This window comes from Sorex araneus, chromosome X (assembly GCF_027595985.1).
Source record: "Sorex araneus isolate mSorAra2 chromosome X, mSorAra2.pri, whole genome shotgun sequence".
In the NCBI taxonomy this organism is placed as follows: Eukaryota; Metazoa; Chordata; class Mammalia; order Eulipotyphla; family Soricidae; genus Sorex; species Sorex araneus.
In genome coordinates this window covers 331029233-331045548 of record NC_073313.1, presented here as the reverse complement: position 1 = coordinate 331045548, position 16316 = coordinate 331029233, and the positions used below count along the sequence as shown (strand labels likewise).

Genomic DNA, 16316 nt, shown 5'->3' with positions numbered 1-16316 from the left:
TGGTGCTTGGGGAACCATATGGGATGCCGGGGATTGAACCTGGGTTGGCCAGGTGCAAGGCAAACGTCCTACCCACTGTACTATCGCTCCGGCCCCTAGTTTCAGAGATTTTTAAAAATATCCTCCTGAAATACCATGTCACAAGCAATTTCCTGTTATGGGCATGTAATAAGTTGGTGTCAATAGTACGATTCACTGAGATTAGCACTGTCCACTGTCCTCCTGTTGTTCATCAATTTGTTTGAGCGGGCACCAGTAAGGTCTCCATTGTGAGACTGTTACTGTTTTTGGCATATCGAATACGCCATGGGTAGCTTGCCAGGCTCTGCTGTGCGGGTGGGCTACTTTCGGTAGCTTGCCAGGCTCTCCAAGAGGGACAGAGGAGGAATTAAATCCGGGTCGGCCGTGTGCAAGGCAAACACCCTACCCTCTGTGCTATCACTTCAGTCCATTCACTGAGATATTTTAATAAAATTTGAAATGTCTGGAAAAACAGGTACTAGTGGATTATAAGTTAAAATGTAATTTTATGTTTATTTTGTAACTATTTTCCTAACAAGTAGAACATTTTAAATTATAAATGAACTCTGTTGGCCTTTCTCAGAAAAATATGGAATTTATGAACACTGGTGCATTTCAGCTCTCTTATTTGGCTATCTCTGTCTAACCTTAACCGTCATACTTGGAAGAAATTCTTATTTATATTTTTTAGCTTTTGAACCATACCTGATGGTGCTCAGTGGCTATTCCTGACTGTGCTTGGGAGAGCGCCAGGGATCACACTGGGGTTGGCTGCATGCAAGGCCAGCACCTGTGTCCTGTACTCTCTCCAGCCCCTATCATCAGACCTTTGGATTCTGTAACTCTTATTTGCTATACTTGTGTTTTTCAATTTACTACAGTCCAGATCCTTCATATCCTGTTCAGCAGTCACTAGCTACAGGTGACTATTTAGAATTTAAGTTAAGTAATTTCAAAATAAGTTAAAAATTAAATTCAAAGTTCATCTATTGAGTCAAAATAACCTTTTGCTTATTTACTTATTTATATTTTGAACTCCTGACTTGATGTTTATAGGTCATCAAACTTTCAGATGGTGTAGGAGAGACCATGTTGGTTTTGGTGGTGGGTTTTGAATCTGGACCTTCCACATACAAAGATTTCACCCTAGCCCTTTGAGTTACCTTCCTGCCCCCAAGTAACTAATTTTAAATGTTCTATAGCTGCTTGTGGCTTATGGTTACTCCATTAGTGAAGCTGTGGAACATACTGGAATTTTAACTACAGCACAGCTTGTACGGCTTTTGCCTTGCACAAGGCCGACCCGGGTTTGATTCCTCTTTCCTTCCTCGGAGAGCCTGGCAAGCTACCGAGAGTATCTCGCCTGCATGGCAGAGCCTGGCAAGCTACCTGTGGCGTATTCGATATGCCAAAAACAGTAACAAGAAGTCTCACTTGGTGAGACTTACTGGTGCCCACTCGAGCAAATCAATGAGCAACGGGATGACAGTGACAGTGATGGAACATATTATGGTTACAAATTTTTCTTGCCACTGGTCTAGAATGATTTTGCAGCTGTATTTCATTGAAACTGATGTTGTTAGTAATCTAATTACCAGCATGAGATTTGGAGCTGGAATGATTTGAATTTAGATTCTGTTACTGCCATTGTTAGCCTATGTTAGTTTATGAATAAACACGCTAGACCAGAGGTTTCCAAATTTATACGACCCCTTTTTAAAACAAAATTGATAACAACACCCCCCCCCCCAAAAAAAATAAATAGAAAAACCCCCATACACATTACTCAGCACTGCCAACTGGAACCCTCCACCCTGAGTAAGGGAACAGGCAGAAATTGCTGTTGCAATTGCAGTTGCTCTAAAGACATCTACTACCCTCTGCCGCTGTCATTCCAGTGCCCTGTCAGGGCACTTCAGCCTGCTTTTCAAAAAACAGCTCTACTTTTATGTGAATTATTTTTATGTATATAAATTGAGAATTACACCACCTCAGATTGTGATGACAATAGTGTCTGGAAATCTAGTAGGTTTTTTTAATTAAATGTGTTTGGTTCTTTCTTTTTTCTTTTTATTTTGTAATATGGAAACTTAAAAAAATAGTTCTTTGACTTTTTAACTAGTCATTTTACCTTTTAAAAATAATTGCATTTAAAGTCCTTGTTGCTATCCTCTTCTCAGGGTTTGATCCAGGATCCCCTTCAATATGGTTGTATCACTTTTCCATTTAAAATTATATATGTTGTCACTGTCACTGTCATCCCGTTGCTCATCGATTTGCTTGAGCGGGCACCAGTAACATCTCCATCGTGAGACTTATTAGTGTTTTTGGCATATTGAATACGCCACGGGTAGCTTGCCAGGCTCTGCTGTGCAGGTGAGATACTCTTGGTAGCTTGCTGGGCTCTCCAAGAGGGACAGAGGAGGAATCAAACCCGGGTCGGCCGTGTGCAAGGCAAATGCCCTACCCGCTGTGCTATTGCTCCAGCCCCCACATCGTTTTTAAAGTTAGTTTTTGTTGTTGTATCTCTTGGAATGTTGGATATGTGTGTAGGTACCTGTTCTAGCTAAACTTAATTTTCAAATGCAGTTGGAGAATTATTTCTACAAATACAAACACTAGAAGGAAAAAATATACTGAACGTGACAAAATTAAAGCTATTTTTTTTTTTTTTGAGGGGAGAGGGCAGATTCCCAGGCAGTGCTCAGGGGGTCTGGTGCGGGGGAGGTTTCTACTGGGAGTACTTAGCTAGTCAGATCAGCAGTTCAATGTGAGGCCAGTGCTTCAAAGTATGTAGTGCTTCTCAGGCAGGCCCTGTAGTATTCCTTCCTCAAGGGGCCTCCGGGGCCACACCCATCCAGCACTGCTCAGGGTTCCCTATGGCTGTTCTGGGGACCATGTCTTGCTAGGACAGAATGTGGGTCAGCTGTATGCAAGTCATGCACATACTGTCTCCCAAACTAAAAACCCTTTTGTTTTAAAGGATATAAAGGATATTAAGAAATTGTAAACACAAAACAGAAAAACAAAAAATCACACACAGACTAGAAGAAGATTTTTGCAAATCATATCTGATGAGACAATTTATATGACTCAACAATCTAGCTTTTAAAAATGGGCAGTTTTTGAGTAGACCTTTTTCCAGAGAAGATAAGCACTTTTCAATAGGCATGTGAAGACAGTTAATGTCATTAGGGAAACACAGATAAAAACCACAGTGACATAATCACTTTAAACCCACTCAGATGGCTGTAATAAAAAATACAAGAGTTGGTGAAGATGTGGAGAAATCAGAGCACTTATAATATTGATGGTTGGAATGTAAATGTAGCTGTTTTAGAAAAGTCTCTTAAAATGTTAAATGTAAGAGTTGTATATGACCTAGTAATTCCATTCCTAAATATAACCACTCTCAGCTGACTATTTTGTTCTACATTGTTTATATAAAACATTAATGAGGGGGAAAATGCTGGCAGAAATTGAATGAAATGACATGATTTGAGGACCTGTTTTGGTTATACAGATTTTTCCCTGAAGTTTCCAAGAGTCTATGGAAGATGTTAAGTGACTTTTTAAAAAAATATATCTGTAAGAAATGATTTGAAGGGACTTATCAACAAATGTCCATGGTATTACTATGCATAATAATCTTTACAGTGGGGAACAACCAGAATGTCCATGAACTGATGAAAGGATAAATAGAATTTGATATATCCATTCTGTATTTGGCCATAAAAAATGAAGTAAGGAGGGACATGAGAGATTGTAGAGGAGTCAGAGCACTTGGTTTGGATGAGGCCAACCCTGGTTTGATCCCTGGCACTTCATAGGACCCCTTGAACACTTGCCAGGAGTTGTACCTGAGCACCGGGCCAAAAAAAAAAAAAAACAGGAAAAAATATCAATGGTTCATGGATAAACTTTTAAAATACCTTGCTAAATAAAAGAAGTCATTATCAGGCTACCAGATATCATGTGATTCCATTTGTGTATAATATCCAGAACAGGCAGATAGGTAGAGACAGAAAGCTGATTATTTCTTAAGGCTGTGGTGAGTGGGGAGATTCAGGGAATGACTGCCAATCTTTGTTTGGGAGGATTGATGAAAATGCTCTAAAGTTTGGTAATGGCAGTATACAGCTCTGCCAAATGTCCTAAAAGTCACTGACTTTTACACTTTAGATTGATCAGTTCTATGGTATGTCACAGGTTAAGTTCAGGCTCTTTTGAAAATATGAAACTGGAGCTGGAGAGGTAGTACAGCAGGTAGGGCACTTGCCTTGCATGTGTCTAACCAAGTTTGATCCCCAGCGCCACGTATTGTCAGGGATCATCAGGAGGTGATGCACAGAGCCAGGAGTAAGCCTTGAGCATTGCTGGGTGTCACTCCAAACCCAATAACTAATTAATGAACACAAAATTGCAACAGAGAGATAGATAGTATAGTGGGTAAGACGCTTGCCTTGCATGCGGCTGACCTGGGTTCATTCCCCAGCACTGTATATAGTACCCTAAGCTCAGAGACCAAAAGTAAGCCCAGAGCACTTGCCAGGTATGGCTTAAAACCTTTAAGAAAAAAAAAACCACACAAAATTATAGTAATTATAAACAGTATGAAATAACACAAAGACAAACATACAGAAACATAAAGACAGACATACAGAAAATGGAATAGAGGGCCCAGAAAAAAATCTGCTCCAAGTATGGTTAATTTTTGATAAAGCCAAGAATATATAATTTCCAGGACAGTCTCTCCACCTAATGGTGTAGAAAATTGGACAGCCATATGTTAGAATTAAAACTTGACTATTATCTCATACGAGAATCAAATGAAGGGATGAGGATGTGGGCCAGTTGTGGTAGAGCACATGCCTCATATATGAGACTTTGGGTTTATTTCCAGCATCACACACAGTAATCAGCTAAAAATAGATGAAAGATTTGGGTGTCACACCTGAAACCACAAGACTCCTAAAAGATACTGTAGGCATAAAACTCTTTAATAATGGTCTCATGATGAAATTTGGGATTTGATACCAAAAGCAAAATAAATCTAGTAATACTGCATCAAACTAAACACCTGCACAGGAAAGGGAAACATCAACAAAATAAAAAAAAAGCCTGCTAAATGAGAGGAATTATTTGCAAATATATCTGACATGGATTAATAACCAAATATAAGAAGTCATAGGTCAATAACAAATAATTTGATTGAAAAAACGACCAGATGATCAGAATAATAGGTTATACATATGGCTAACATGGTACAGTTAAAAGTGCCCCAGTATCACTAAATATTTGGGAAATACAAATCAAGACCCAAATGAAGTATTAGTTCATGCCTATGAATGGCTGTTATCAAAAAGACAAGTGTTAGCAGGAGCTGTTGAGGAGGTGAAGAAAGAAGGGCCTTTAATGCACAGATGTAGATTAGTGCAGCCACTATGGAAAACAGCAAGCATATGCTTCACGGAATAGAGCTTCCATGTAATCTAGCAATTCCACTTCTGAGTCCTTATCTGAAAAAGTAAAATCTAACTTGAAAATATTTATGCAGCCACAAGTTTATTGTAGCATGGCAACCATGGTTAGGAGTCCGTGTAAGTGCTGGGGATCAAGCTAGAGGCTCCTGCATGCAAAACATGCACTACAACTCGTTGAGCCATTTCCCCAGCTCCAGAAATACTTATCACAATCCTCCCTCTCCCCCCAGCTATGGGTCATGAAAGTTAACTGTAATCATTTCTCAACACAAATAAATACAGAACCATTGTATACCTGAAGCAGATGTGTCAGCCATATTTTAGTTTTCAAAAAAGTGATAATGCTAAAAAGAATCCCAAGATGATATAATCTGGGGTTGTAGTTTGCTGGCCATTAATAGATTATTCTAAATTTCCCTGCAAAATTACTTCTTTCTGTCTGAACTATACCTTTTCCTTTATCTCATTTAATACTGTCACCTAACATCTTTCTGTTCACACTGCTCGAAATGTAAATATTGGTCTCTCAATTTCCTCTAGATTCCACCCTCACTTTTGGTCTTTATGTAAACCTTTGTTTTAGTATTCCTGACTCAATAATTTACCAAATTATACTTTTTGTCTACATCAGTTTCTTGCTGGTACAATAATCAAAATGATCTTTCAATGTAATCCAATGTAAAACTTGTTCCACTGCAAAACTTTTTTCCCTCTTGTGAAACTATACTCTCAGTTGTTACAATTGAAAATGTCATTTTGTTTTGAGATTATATGTTACAGGTTTTAAAATTAAAATATAGCAGCAATTTAGTATTGTTCCATAAAGGAAGTAGTTGGGCTGTTTCTGTGTAATAGTATTTTAATGTTTTCTATTTCTTTCTTCTAAGCTATCTCTGCTTATATTCTCTTAATGTCATGTTCCTGTAAATGTGACTACTGTTGGCTATACAGACAGCAAGTTTTAAATTGTGATGCTCGTATGAGTTGGCAGTGACAAACCATTTGAATTTTCGTATTCTCAGATGATCACTTACTGCTTCTCTTAGTCTAGGAAGGGTATGACTTAATGATCTATTGATAAGAATGCTATAGGAATTACATTAACTCTCTACCATGATGTACTATGTTACTTTATGGGAGCTGTTTAATCTTGAAACACTGTTTACCCAGAGAATTGTTTGGAGGATAAATGAAATGTATATGTAAAGGTCTCTAAGAGCCCAGAATATAAATATTTTCTTTCCTTCTCTCTCTCTCTCCCTCCTCCCTCTGTCTCTGTCTCTGTCTCTGTCTCTGTCTCTGTCTCTCTCTTTAAATTTTCAAGCAACTGTTTGTATCTCTGTGAACAAATATAGGTGATAGATAATATTTAAATGCACCAATTACTCAGAAGAATCAAATTATTTTCTGGGCCTCAAAGGATTAGCCTAGTTTGCAAGAAAGAGTTGGGGAGGGAGAGAAAGAGGGGAGACTGGAAGGGAACCAGCCCCGGGCCTTCAGAAGCTAGCTCTGAGGGTCCCAGGCTCTACACTCTCAGCAGACGGGAGGGGACCACGTGCCCAGAGAACACCTTTGTTTTGTGGGGAAATCTACACTGACCCACACATGGTTTCTATTTTCCTGTATTCAACGAAGTGTATTTTTGTACCCATATTTCTATTCACAAAGCTGACTTTCAAGATTTTTTATTTTTCCTTACCTCTTCAGTTGTGAGAAGTTTCTATGACCTTGCTTTGGATGGAGCAGGGCAAGGCCTCAAACAGTTTCTCATAATGTTCTTGTAAGAACTATAGATACTAAATCTCTTGAATGAGAAAAACAGTCTTTATGCTGATACTTTCCAAAATTCATCGCTATATTTTATCTTTACCTTGTGCTCAAGTTCTTTACTTGGTAGGTCTGTATGGATGTCTAGAGGTTTTTGCAATTTCAAAATTATATCTTTGAAAGGCCTGAGAAACTGTAGTGTTTATGCTTTGTGCCTAGTGTAGTCTATTGCATGTGGAAGGGCATTTCCCCATTTCTTCCTCATCATAACAGTTTCATAAAATAGTGGTGCTTGCTCTATACACGCAGGAAAAAAATTATATTAATAAGTAATAATTTTTTCTTTTCTTTTTGGGTCACACCTGGTGATGCTTAGGGGTTACTCCTGGTTCTGCACTCAGGAATTACTCCTGGAAGTGCTTTGGGTACTCTATGGGATGCCAGGGATTGAACCTGGGTTAGCTGCATGCAAGGCAAACGCCCTACCTGCTGAATTATCACTCCGGCCCCAGTAATAAATTCTTTTTTTTTTTAATTTATTTTTTAATTAGTGAGTCACCATGAGGGTACAATTACAGATTTATACATTTTTGTGCTCGTGGTTCCCTCATACAGTGTTCGAGAACCCATCTCTTCACCAGTGCCCATTCTCCACCACCAATAAACGCAGCATCCCTCCCACCCCCCAATCCCATCTCCCCCCACCCCATCCTCCCTCTGTGACAGGGTATTCCCTTTTGTTCTCTCTCCCCAATTGGGTGTTGTGGTTTGCAACAGGGGTGTTGAGTGGCCATTGTGTTCAGTTTCTAGTCTACTTTCAGCACGCATCACCCTTCCCCTGCGTGGCCTCCAACCACATTTTACTTGGTGTTCCCTTCTCTATCTGAGCTGCCCTCTCCCCAGAATGTGAGGCCAGCTTCCAAGCCATGGAGTCAACCTCCTGGTACTTAGTTCTACTATTCTTGGGTATTTGTCTCCTACTCTGTTATTTTATATTCCACAGATGAGTGCAATCTTTCTATGTCTGTCTCTCTCTTTCTGACTCATTTCACTTAGCATGATACTTTCCATGTTGATCCACAGATATGCAAAGTTCATGACTTCATTTTTTCTAATAGCTGCATAGTATTCCATTGTATAGATGTACCAAAGTTTCTTTAACCAGTCATCTGTTCTCGGGCACTCGGGTTTTTTCCAGATTCTAGCTATTGTAAACAGTGCTGTGATGAACATATAAGTGCAGATGTCATTTCAACTATACTGTTTTGCTTCTCTGGGATATATTCCCAGCAGTGGTATTGCTGGGTCAAATGGGAGCTCAAATTCTAATTTTTTTTTTTTTTTTTTTGCTTTTCATACCTGGCGATGCACAGGGGTCACTCCTGGCTCTTCACTCAGGATTTACTCCTGGCCGTGTTCAGGGGACCATATGGGATTCTGGGAATCGAACCCGGGTCGGCTGCATGCAAGGCAAACGCCTTACCCACAGTGCTATTGCTCCAGCCCCCTCAATTTCTAATTTTTTGAGAAACGTCCATATTGTTTTCCAAAAGGGCTGAACCAGTCGGCATTCCAACCAGCAGTGTAGAAGGGTCCCTTTCTCCCCACATCATCTCCACCAGCAGTTGCTTTTGTTCTTTTGGATGTGTGCCAGTGTCTGTGGTATGAGGTGGTATGGTTGTTTTGATTTGCATCTCCTTGATGATTAGTGATGTAGAGCAGTTTTTCATGTGCCTTTTGGCCATTCGTATCTCTTCCTTGGGAAAGTTTCTGTTCATTTCTTTGCCCCATTTTCTGATGGGGTTGGATGTTTTCTTCTTGTAGAGTTCAACCAGTGCCTTGTATACCCTTGATATCAACCCCTTATCTGATGAGTATTGGGTGAATATCCTTTCCCATTCTGTAGATTCTGTTCCCAGTAATAAATTCTTACAGAAAAAAATATGCATCTATTCAGATAGCTCAGTAAAAGAGTAATTGGATATATTAGAATTAGTATAAAATAAGAAACTCGGATAGATTAAAGTTAGAACTTTTCTTCATCAAGTAATATTGCCCATTCTCCTTTATAAGGTCTTGGTACCTTAGAGAAATAACTTAGTTTTTGTACCAGGAATAGGAAATACAGTGTATGTCTAGAACACCAATCATGTGCAAAATATAGCCTAAAGGATGGTGAGAATCTGTTTAAAGGACACAGGAACCAGCCTGGAGGGAAGAATGCCCACTTACCCAATGTGAGACTCATAAACATCAAATTAGGTAAAGTTAATAAACAGATTATAAACCATCCTGGGAGGGGTGTAGCTCGATATACCAGAATAGGATCCCCCCCACCCCCCCGCACCAATTACCTGGTAGGGATGCAGCTTAGTGACAGAAACTCTGGTTTCTATTCCTGGGGATAGACAGACAGGAATGGACTGATGGACACACGGACAAACACACACACACATCCATTAAGTAAAATTTATTCATCTCTATGGAAATAGACATGTCAAATAAAATCTGTTAGTCCCTATAGACATGAACACACACATACATCCATCCATTGAGTAAAATCCATTCATCTCTCTGGAAATAGACATATCAAATAAAAATCTGTTAGTCCCTGTGGAAATGAAAACACACACACACACACACACACACACACACACACACACACTGAATAAAATCCATTAGTCCACATTGAAAAACATAAAAGACCTGGGAGAAAAAGGAAGCTTTTCCCTGCAGTGGAAAGCAAAGCGGTAACAAACAGTTGAAGATGGAATTAGGAAGTTATAAAAGTTAAGTCAGTTATCTTGTGATCCATTAAAAAAAGGAACACAGGCTGGAGAGGTAGTACAGTTGGGGTCTTCCCCTAATGGAACAGACCCAGATTCAATATCCAGTATCTCATATAGTCCTCTGAGCTCTGCCAGAGTGATCCCAGAGCCAGGAGAGGTAATCCCTGAGCACTGCTGGCTGTGACCCCTAAACTAATACTGATAAAATAAACCCAAATCATAGTTACTTAAAATCACTCAAGTTTCTTAGTATTTTGCTTCATAAACTCTCAGAAGGGTAAAGTCAAGGTATCTGTCTGGCATTAACGGATGGCTTGACTGGGGAAGGATGCAGTTCACACTTAGTGGGTGTTGCAGCATTCAGCTCCTTGTGGGCTCTTGACCATCTTAAGTTTCTATGTCAGGTCCAGAGAAGCATGCAAACTGAGATCTTTAGAAATTATTGTTTTGTATTTAATCACAGAAGTGGTATCTTTAATGTCATATCCTGTTAATGCGGTGCAAATTGCACAAGGAATAGGATTATAGAAGACTGTGAAACTGGGAGTTGGGGATCCTCTTAAGGCTGTACCACAGCAGTCATAATTCAGTTGACTAGGACAAGAAACACCAATGATATTAAAAGAAATTTTAGATAACAGATATTTTCAGTCTATATACAGCCTAAAAGTATCTTCACACAAAGTGCTTATTAAATAGAACGAGGGAAATGTAACTACAATGGAGAGACCTGGCGGACTTAAATAAGTGATCAAAATTATCATTACCAGTAGTGATAAAACTTAATCTGTTTCTTGATATCTTGGAAGAGCACAATGCCACCTTTGTTCTACCAGAGGGGATAATTTGAAATTAAATCGCAAGGACTGATCAAACTTGTAAGGGGCAGTACAAAATAATTGCCTAGTACTCTTTAAATGTCCAAGCCTTTAAAGGCATAAGTACATTGAGAGAGACATGGCAATAAATATGTAATACATGACTCTGGATTTTATTTATTTTCTGTAAAGAAATTATTTGCATTTTTTGCATTATTGAAGAATTTTATTATTTGGAACAGTAATGGAATATTAGAATAAATAGACTATTCCATTAGAATATTTATTTATTTATTTTTCTTTTTGGGTCACACCTGGTGATGCACAGGGGTTACTCCTGGCTCATGCACTCAGAAATCCACCTGGCAATGCTCAGGGGACTATATGGAATGCTGGGAATCGAACCAGAGTTGGCCATGTGCAAAACAAATGCCCTACCTGCTGTGCTGTCACCTGACCATTAGAATATTTAGAATAGAATATTCCATACTCTGTTGGTTCTATTCCTATATTGTATTGTTTCCTTTTTTTTTTTTTGGTTGATTTTTATTGTAGTTCTTTAAATGTCACTAAATTACATCAGTGGTTTATAGAGTAATCTAATTCCTTGCCCTTTTTAGGGAGTCTGTGAGGTTAAATAAAAACTAAGCATTTGATTTATTCACCATGTTGACATTTACACTGATGCTGTAAAAACAGTGGTTGGTAAACCTACTTGTATTTTATCATGAATCAAAATGATGGCACCATATACTACCAGTATAATCATTGTAATTCTTTACTGCTATGTAGTTTCAGTTAAAAAGAAAATATATCAGTTTCATATAAGAATATTCCTGATAATGCAATAAAAATATAATATTTTGAATATTGAGTGTATTCTAATATGTTGAAATTATACACTTTATAATGAACTATGATGAAGAATGATACTTTGAATACTAAAGTTGTATTGACTGTTTTGAAGAAAACCATACTTTTTTGGGGGTGGGAGATGATGGGGAATGATTTGGGCCACAACCAGCAGTGCTGAAGACTTTCTTAACGCTCTAATCAGGGATCACTTCTGGCTCTGATCGTTGGACCATAGTAGTGCTGGGGATTGAACTAGGGTTGGCAGCATGCAAGGCAAATGTGTTAACTTCAGAAAATAAAATTCTTATATTGTGATAGACAAGCTGAATCATCTGCTTTTTTAATAGAACATACCACTACTTGAGCAAGCATAACTGACAAAATTTAGTTATTCACTCGAACATTTGGGAGATGATTTCTCAAAATGTGTGATGATGCCATCACTTTAAGAAGAACACAACATGTGGAAATTTGAAAGATAGAAAGTCTTAACAGAGATTTGCAAAACACAAAGATGAACCCAAATGGCAATTTTAGAACTGGAAACTATATAATAACTGATGAAATTAGCCCTTGAGTAAACTCAACGTCAGAACAGAAGAGACATGAAGGAACAAATCAGAAAGCTGGTAGATAAAAGAAATATCCAGCCTGAACACCTGAAAAAATACTGAGAGCTATCCATAGAATTTCAGGGAATTGTGGGCCTGTGAAAACAATTTAGTAACATTTGTATCATTGAGTTCACAGAAAGAAAGGAAGAACGAGCATAGGGTTGAAAAAATACTTAAAGAAATAGTACCTGAAATTTTTCCAAAGTTGGCAAAAACAAAAGCTTACAAAACTCTAAAACAAGGTATTGCCAACTCAGACTTTGAAAAACTAATGACAGACGTTGAAATTAGCACAAAAGAGATGGTACTTTTCATTGGTAGGGAAAATAAAAAAAGTTCAAATGGCAAACTTTTCATCTGAAACCACAAAAGCTCAAAGACACATTTTTCAAGTGCTAAAATACTGTTAGTTCAAAAGCCTCTGTCTAGAGTAAATGTCCTTCTAGGAGGATAGGAATCAAGACATTCTCACATAAAAGAAAACTAAGAAGTTACAGCAGACAGGTTTTTTAGACATCAAAAAAGAATGTCTAAAGTTCTGAAAAAGAAGGGAACTGATATGAGAAGGAATTTTGGTTCATCAGGAAGGAGGAAAAAGCAATTCAGAGTATAAAAGTATAGATAAGTACCATAGATTTCTCTGAGTTTTCTAAACTAGGTTTGACATTTGAAAGAAGTTTTTTCCTGAAGTGGTTCTAAAGATACCTATGTAAGATATTTAAGATGACTAATAAGCAGGAGAGGGTAAATTAATGGGAAAGTGAAAAGTTACATCTTGTGTCGAGCAACCATTGAGAAAGCTATTTGAAGACGTAGCACTGTTGAGCATGCCATCGTCCTGTTTTTCATCGATTTGCTTGAGTGGGCACCAGCAATGTCTCCATTGTGAGACTTGTTACTGTTCTTGGCATATCGAATACGCCACTGGTAGCTTGCCAGGCTCTGCTGTGCGGGTGGAATACTCTCGGTAGCTTGCCGGGCTCTCTGACAGGGACAGGGGAAGCAAACCTGGGTCAGCCGGGTGCAAGGCAAATGCCTTACTGCTGTGCTATCGATCCAGTACTTGAAGACATATACTTAAAAAAATTAGATAAATAAAAACAGTGAATAAAATGGGATTTCCAGAAATGTTTGGATATCCCACAGGATGCTAAGACTAAAAGATCAAAAAGGAAACAGAGTAAAACAGTAGATTAAGCCCTAACATACCCATAACATTAAATAGATATGGTCTAAATTTCTACATACAGTTAATATACAGATAGTTCATATTAAATGTGTGGCCCAATTCTATGATATTTGTAAGAAACGCATGGCCCTTGCATACCCACTGCAGAACTACACCATAGCCTTGGCCCTATAGGACAGAACTGCCAGCTCATTTTACCTGTCACTGGGAGTGACCTTTAGGTTTCCTGAGCCACGCTTGGGATTCCCTAGCCCCCCCATGCAACTGCCATGTCGTATTCAATATGATATAATTTGAAAACCCCATTGCCATATCAACATTCTTTACAGCATAAAAAGAAATTTTCATTTTTCAATTTTTATTTTATAAAAATCAATATTTTCATATCAGTGAATATGCATAGTTCTTTTAAAAATTGAAGTACACAGAATTAAGCAATAAGTTGCTTAATTGATCAAGTATGGTTCATTGTAGTGCTACTTTACTACTTGAAGTTCAGTCTCATAATGTGCTTTGGAAGAAAATTATGTGATTATATCACAATGGACGAAAGTCATTACAGAAATGGAACCGTTGATGATTTCTTTTTAAATGTGGTAAAATACACATTTGGAGTTATGTAAAGAATGTCTAAAAACCTACAGCTAATATACATACCTTGTCAAGACTGCTTTCCCTGTAAGAAAGCATCAAGTCTCTGCTCTCCACTCCAGCTAATGAGGTGTAAGACAGGAAAAGGGCTGGACTGTATGCTTTGCAATGTGAAATCCCAAAATCTGTCCCTGGCACTGTATGATTCCCCAGCAAGAACCAGTGGCCAGTGGCCTGGAATAAAGAAAAGAGACTGAAAAGGCACACAGAATTGGGAAGGGAAAAAGAAAGAATTGTTTTTATTTGTAGATGTTGTGATTGTCTATGTAGAAAATTGGGAGAAATGTCATGAAAAAACAAAAACCAAACAGCAGTATCTTGTAATAGATAAATGTAACAGGATTACAGAGTTTACAAATATATGATAATGTTTCCAAAAGTGAACAGTATTCAGTTCCCTCTCTCCCACCCAGATATTGCAGTGATCTAGTGAGAAACATTAGGTGTAAGTTGGAGGCACTTTTATACTTAAGGAATTTCCCCCCTACCCCCCTAAAAATAAGGGTAGTGGAATTAAGTTTGTGAATTTCTGAAATAGTATAACTGTAGCCTTTGTTAACATTGAATACTTTAGATGTCATTTGATGGGTAAATTTTATCTGTAAAAATAGGGACCCTGTTATGCTATAGGGTCTTTTAGATAGTTAATTTGTGTAACTATTAAATATTAGATTCAAACAAGCTATAGAGTGTAATTATGACACTAGACTAGAACATTTTAGTTTTTTCCCTCCTAAAATAATTCGACAATTTCCCTTCTGAAATTGACTTTCATTGGAAAGTTACTTTATAACAGTATTAAACTTTCCTTAAAATTCTACCACGTGATAGCAACTTAATTTATTTTATAGAGTATCTATAAAATCCCTGGTGCCAGATTTGTTGCCATAACTAAGATAATGTTTGATATATTTTGTTAATGCCAGTACTTTTTGTTTGTTTTGTTTTTATTTTCCCCTTTATTTAAACTATAGTTTATATGGTTTACAAAATTGTTCATGATGCATTTGTTATAGGCATTTAGTATTCCAACACCAATCCCACTACCACGGTGAGCTTCCCTCTACCATTGTCCCTATTTTCCCAACCACCCTGAAAGACTGCCATGTGGCACAAAATTACTTATATTACTTGTTACAAACTATATGGCTTATGGCATTATCTAAAAATTATTCAGTAAAAGAAAATTTGTGAAAACTATTACATCTCACCATGGGGTCATTAAGTCCTTGTTTGAGGATTTATTAAGCTGTTGTTGCTAGTTGAACCTTCTGTGTTCTTGTTTATTGAGCTTGTTTATTAAGCTTATTGAGCTCTATGTTACTTTCCCATCACTGTGGGAAGTCAGTATTGTATGAGTTGGAGGTGTTTGCACGGCTGTGACTGCATGCTCCAGAAACTCCAGAATATTTAACTAGGTTGTGAGTTTATATGGTGGCAGTTGTGGAATGTGGGTGTAACTGCTGGGACTTCTGGCAGTATGGGCATTGGAGAAGGCTGTGTGCCCTCACTTTGAGAAGACCCCAGAGTTCTCAGCTTGAAGAATGGTATACTTGGAATTTTCAGCAGTTTGATAGCCCTGTAGAGCTTAGTTGTGAGGCAGTGGAATTGGCATGGCGGCAGTTGTGGGGTGTAGTGTGACTGCTTCAGTGGGGACTCTGTCTGCTCCCTCTCCTGAGTGCGCCCCGAAATTTTCAACCAGAGACAGTGTACCTGTGGATTTTTGCAGCTAAGAACTTGTATGTCTTTTCTTTTTTTCCTTTTCTTCTTTTTATTGGGTGGGGGGGGTGGGGGAGGGAGGGGGGAAGGCTTTCTCGTAGGAACCGGCAAACTGGCTAGACAAATTCTAAAAGAGCTATAATACTAACAGCCTGTAATACTAGCCTGAATTTCTGAGATGTATTTAGCCTTTTAGTTTCTTAAATTGAATGTTGATTGTGGCCTACAAAATACAATTAATAAAAAGTTAAATATAGTCTAGTCGGGAAACTGTTTCTTGGACCAACAGGATCATCTTTGAGTTTCTTAACATTCAGTAGTTGTTTCCTTTCTCTCTTACCCTCTCCACACTTCTCATATTTAAATATTGAGCATTTTCATTAGTAGTCAAAAAATTAAATGCAAGTAGA

General features: G+C 38.1%; 1 protein-coding gene and 1 non-coding gene across 2 annotated transcripts in view; one reads left to right on the top strand and one right to left on the bottom strand.

The window, feature by feature from the left end:
- The window catches only part of PPP3R1 (protein phosphatase 3 regulatory subunit B, alpha), a 66220-nt gene that overhangs the window by 11525 nt on the left and 38379 nt on the right, over positions 1-16316 (top strand). The gene's annotated exons all lie outside the window — the stretch shown is intronic.
- Positions 15992-16053, bottom strand: LOC129400576 (U7 small nuclear RNA). Its single transcript, XR_008627789.1, has one exon. It is a non-coding gene; the product is annotated as a U7 small nuclear RNA (small nuclear RNA).